This window comes from Muntiacus reevesi, chromosome 4 (assembly GCF_963930625.1).
Source record: "Muntiacus reevesi chromosome 4, mMunRee1.1, whole genome shotgun sequence".
NCBI classification, from domain to species: domain Eukaryota; kingdom Metazoa; phylum Chordata; class Mammalia; order Artiodactyla; family Cervidae; genus Muntiacus; species Muntiacus reevesi.
In genome coordinates this window covers 30,744,237-30,750,237 of record NC_089252.1, presented here as the reverse complement: position 1 = coordinate 30,750,237, position 6,001 = coordinate 30,744,237, and positions in this window count along the sequence as shown.

Below are 6,001 nucleotides of genomic sequence, written 5' to 3'. Positions count from 1 at the left end.
ACTATTAAGAGTTCTGTGCCAGAGATGGGGATGAAGACCAGATACATATTTCTAACTATAAATACAGTACCACAACATGTAAAAATCATTCTGAACTCAGGAGGACAACCATGGTTTGTGATCCATAGTTTGCCAACCCTTCGTGTAGACCAAGTAGAAAGAGAAACAAGCAGGTCAAAAGTATAATGCTAACAGATGGGATTTGGGTCTCTGGACCTAGAAAAAATTTTGTTTGTTTTCCCAGATTTTGAGTTGTTGCCCAGATTTTGTTGAGGCCCAGATTTTGAGTTGTATACTGTCTAGGGGCATGATAAAGTTAATTCATATTATCAGGATGCACAAAATGGAGGCTGCCCCAGTGGCCTGTCCCATGTCACAAATCTAAACCTAAGTCTGCCTGGTCTGTCCAGAAAACCTAACTTAAACCGAACACAATGCTCCAATTCAGTTTAGCTAGCTTACCTTGCCCGAGAAAATAGGATCTGCTCACCTTAGAAGGTAATTCCTGACCTCCTAGCCAATCATGCCATTCCTGCCTTGCCTCTTCTAGTCCCTATAAAAATAGCACCTGCCCAAAATCTCTCAGGAAGGGCGCTCTGCTGCTTGCCAGACACTGGGCTCCACCAACCCGTGGACTGTTCTTCCTTGAAAAAGAACATCAAACTCATCACAAGTACGTGTTTCTAATCAAGTAGATTTGGAAGTCAGAGCTGGATTTAAATTTTGCTTCCACTGGACATGGAACCATCTTAGACAGGTTACTTCTTTGAGCCTTATTTTCCTCATCTGTAAAGTGGGACTGATAATCCTTCCTCATAGGAGTTTTGGAGGGTTGAATAAAATGAGGTAATGTTCGAATTGTCACTAGTGTAATGCTTCACACAAAGTGGGAGCTCAGTAGGTGGGTTGGTATGTTATTGTAAAAGAAGTGAAATCAGATTTGTCTGTAATCAGTAAGATCTTGGTCATGACACCTGAATATGCCACCCTATTATATCTCTGACATATTGAGTTACTTTGAGCTGATTTTTTTTTTTTGAAAACTGCAAACACAGCAGAAGCTCTGAGAACAGAGTAGAAGTTACCTTTTTGTAAGGGAAATCTACATTCATAAAGAAAATTTACATTAGAAAGGGGACCTCTACCCGGAAGAGAGCTTTACCAGATAAAACTTTTAAACCTGAGACTTATCTGCCAGCAGGGAAATTTTTGCTGACTAAACATTTCCTTCTCTCACCTTCCTGTAAATTACCTTTTCCCCACCCCCTACTCCCCAAATATTTCCTTTGTATTTAGCTGAGGATGGTATTTAAAGTAGTGGCTTGGTCCATCTCAGAAAGTTTTACCCTTTTTTTCCCCTGGTTATCTCCAGTGTATACATGCAGCATAGTGTTAATAAACTGTTTTTCTCTTGTTAATCTGTTTTTAACCAAGAACTCAGAATGGTAGAGGGAAAATCTGTTTTCCTCTCCTACACTGCAAAAGGGCATGAAAAGAAAAGCCTCTAATGAGAGATGGCGATGGCCTGAATTGAGTTACTAATAGGGGAAATGGATGGAAATAAATGGATTTAAGGAGTATTGAGGAGGTAAATACTTTATTTTTGGGGGTTCCAAAATCACTGCAGATGGTGACTGCTGCCATGAAATTAAAAGATGCTTACTCCTTGGAAGGAAAGTTATGACCAACCTAGACAGCATATTAAAAAGCAGAGATGTTACTTTGCCAACAAAGGTCTGTCTAGTCAAAGCTATGGTTTTTCCAGTAGTCATGTATGGATGTGAGAGTTGGACTATAAAGAAAGCTAAGCACTGAAGAATTGATGCTTTTGAACTGTGGTGTTGGAGAAGACTCTTGAGAGTCCCTTGGACTGCAAGGAGATCCAACCAGTCCATCCTAAAGGAAATCAGTCCTGAATATTCATTGGAAGGACTGATGTTGAAGCTGAAGCTCTAATACTTTGGCTACCAGATGCAAAGAGCTGACTCATTTGAAAAGACCCTGATGCTGGGAATGATTGAAGGTGGGAGGAGAAGGGGACGACAGGATAATATTGTTGGATGGCATCACCACCTCGATGGACATAAGTTTGGGTAGACTCTGGGAATTGGTGATGGACAGGGAGGCCTGGCATGCTGCAGTCCATGGGGTCGCAAAGAGTCAGACAAGACAGCGACTGAACTGAACTGAACTGAGGAGGTAAAGTTGAGAGAACCTGGAACTAGGTTTGAGGGCTGCAGGGAAGAAAGGAGTTAAGACGGCATTCAGGTCCCGACCTGGGCAATTGGCTAGCTGCAGGTGCCATTTAAGTCTAACCTGTTTTTCTGATTGAGAAACCATTTCACTGCCACTTAGATGCCCCTTTATTGCTATTGCTCTACCACCTTACTCATCTACCCCTCAGGTGGTTGCCTACTGAATGCTACCAGTTTGGGTGTGATGCTTTGGTTCTGTCTGGCCCAGATGCATTAGGTTGGATGAAGGAGAAGCCAGACATCAGAGAAATTGGATTACCTGATGAGAGAACCCACAGAAACTTTCTTTAAAACAAAAAGGGAAGAACTTCCCTGGTGGTCCAGGGGGTAAAACTCTGGGCTACCCCTGCAAGGGGACCAGGTTTCATCCCTTACTAAGGAACCAGAAACCACATGCTGCAACTAAGAGTTCATATGCCACAACTAAAGATCCTGCATGCTGCAACTGCCACAACTAAAAGAAATTCTGCATGCTGCAACTAAGACTAGATGCAGCCAAATAAATAAATATTAAGGAACAAAAGAAAGGAAAAAGGAAATGATCAAATCAGCATTATGGGCTGATCTCCAATCAACATGGAGAATCTCTTTGGAGCCCAGAGAGGAAAGTGAGTCATGAGACCAGCAGTGGTGTGCAGGAAGAAAGGCTGTTGGCTCCTTACAGCTGTGATTCTCAACTAGTGGGCTGTGTGGGAAGGTGTGCGTGAGAAGTCCCAGAGGAGTCTTCTTTCAGTAAGAAACACCACCACAGGGTCGAGCACGGCAGCACAGCTGAAGCCAAGGGGTAATTCAGATTTAAAATTGACAGAAATATTGTCAAAGAAGGAATGTTGGCAGGGTTGAGTATTTAGAAGGAAAATGCCTATAGGTTTGAACCACATGTTTATATTGCATCATGGAAAAAAAGCAGAAAGAGTATAAGAGCTCCAAGAAAAATAAGACTGTATAGTTATGGATAAAGTAGGCATCAATGTTGACTCTATGTGGAAACTTTTTCTTTTAAACTCAATATTTCTTATTTCTTGTTTTATGTATATCTGATTCCAGTATAAAAATACAAACTAATAAGACTCATTGGAAATGACACCAACAGCACAGGTGAAGAAAGTAAAGATAGATAAATTGGATAACATCAAAATAAAAATTTTGCATCAAAAGACACAATTAAAAGAGTGAAAAGATAACCTATGGAATCTGAGAAAATATTTGTGAATCATGTTTCTGATAAGTACTCAGAATAATATCCAGAATATATGGATAGCTCTTAAACTCAACAACAAAAACCCTGCAATCTGAAAAGAAGCAAAGGACTTGAATAAACATTTATTCTAAGAAGATAAACAAATGGCCAATGAGCACACAAACAGCTGCTCAACACCATTAATCATTAGGGAAATGCAAATCAAAACCACAGTGAGATAACACACTGCACCCACTGAAATGGTTAGTAACAAAAGAACAGAACAGATGTTGGCAAGAGTGTGGAGAAATTGGAACTCCTCTTCCCTATTGGTGGGACTATAAAATCATGAAGCCACTATGGAAAACAGTATGGTGATTCCTCAAGAAACTAAATATAAAATGACCATACGATCCAGCAAGTCCATTTCTGGGTATGAACACACACAAAAAAATGAAAGCCGGGTTTGAAGAGATATTTTACATCTATGTTTACAGCAGCGCTGCTCACAATAGCCAAAAGGTAAAAGCCACCCAAGTGTCCGTCAACAGATGAAAAGAGACACAAGATGTGTTATGTACACAATGGTGTATCTTTCAGCTGTGAAAAGGAAGGAAATTCTAACATATGCTTCAATATGGATAAACTTTGAGGACATAAGTGAATCAGCTAATCACAAAAGGACAGATATTGTACAATTCTACTTATATGAGATAACTAGAGTAGTCAAATTCATACAGGCAGTAAGTAAAATAGTCATCGAGAGGATTAGAGAATGGGAAGTTGGAAATAGGTACACAGGTTGGGGTTTGCAAGTTGAAAGAGTTCTGGAGATTGGTTGTACAACAATGTTAATATACTAACACTACTGAATGGTATACTTAACAAATAATTAAGATACGCAATTTTATTTTATGTATATTTTGCCACAATTTAAAGAAATAGTGACAGGACCCTAAGTGGTCTAGAGTGGCAGTGGATTTGTTCTAATTGTGGTGACGTAACAAAGCAGGAGGGAAGAAAGCTGAAAGAAAACTCCAGTGAAAGGATTATAGCTGATGGAAGCTGTCCAAAGGCATGCGGGTGATGAATTTGAGAAAAAAATTCCCAACTGAAATAAAGGATCTGGGGAATTTCATTGGTGGAAGAGCCTACCTAACAGTTCATTTTTCTGTTATAAATGTATTGAGAACGTCTACTTATAGGAAATGATGGGATGATGTCACTAGAGTGCATGGGGCTAGAGAATCTTGTGAGATCAAGGAGAAAAGGTAGGTGATGAATCAATCAAGCAGAATCTTGTAGACCCTGATAAGATCTTAAAAAGAGTAATATGAAACAACTGAAAGATTTTAAGCAGAAGAAGGGAACAATCAGATTTGTCTTTCAGAAACATAACTCTGCTTGCTTGGCAAAAAATACATTGAAAAGTAACAAAAGTGAATCTTGGGAAGCATTTAAGTGGCTATTGCAGTAATAAAGAGACTGTGATAGTTTGGACTAGGATAATGGCAATAGAGATGAAATAGTTGGATTTCAAAGATATTTAGGAAGCAAAATTATAATCCAGTGATGTACTAGATAGTAGAATGAACAATTGACATGGATCTATATTCTGATCCTCTTATAAATACACTAGTTGAACTTTATTATCTGGGAGTTTCTTTGGTATTCCTATCCCTAAGATTTTGTGAGTTGCCAGTTACACATGTTTGCCTTCCCTCAACGTAATATGACAGCAAATCTGGAAAACTCAGCACTGGCCACAGCACTGGAAAAGGTCAGTTTTCATTCCAATCCCAAAGAAAGGCAATGCCAAAGAATGTTCAAACTACTGCACAATTGCATTCATCTCGCATGCTAGCAAAGTAATCCTCAAAATCCTCCAAGCCAAGCTTCAACAGTATGTGAACCATTAACTTCCAGATATTCATACTGGATTTAGAAAAGGCAGAGGAAACAGAGATCAAATTGCCAACATCTGCTGAATCATTGAAAAAGCAAGAGAGTTCCAGAAAAACATCTATTTTTGCTTTACTGACTACACCAAAGCCTTTGATTGTGTGGATCACAACAAATTGGAAAATTCTTAAAGAGATGGGAATACCAGACCACCTGACCTGCCTCCTGAGAAATCTGAATGCAGGTCAAGAAACAACAGTTAGAACTGGACATGGAACAACAGACTAGTTCCAAATCGGGAAAAGAGTCCATCAAGTCTGTATATTATCACCCTGCTTATTTAACTTATATGCAGAGTACATCATGAGAAATGCTGGGCTGGAAAAAGCACAAGCTGGAGCCAAGACTGATGGGATAAATATAAATAGCCTCAGATATGCAGATGACACCACCCCTTTGGCAGACAGAGAAGAACTAAAGAATCTCTTGATGAAAGTGAAAGAGGAGAATGAAAAAGTTGGCTTAAAACTCAACATTCAGAAAACTAAGGTCATGGCATCCGGTCCCATCACTTCAGGGCAAATAGATGGGGAAACGATGGAAACAGTGACAGACTTAATTTTTATGGGCTCCAAAATCACTGCAGATGGTGACTGCTGCCATG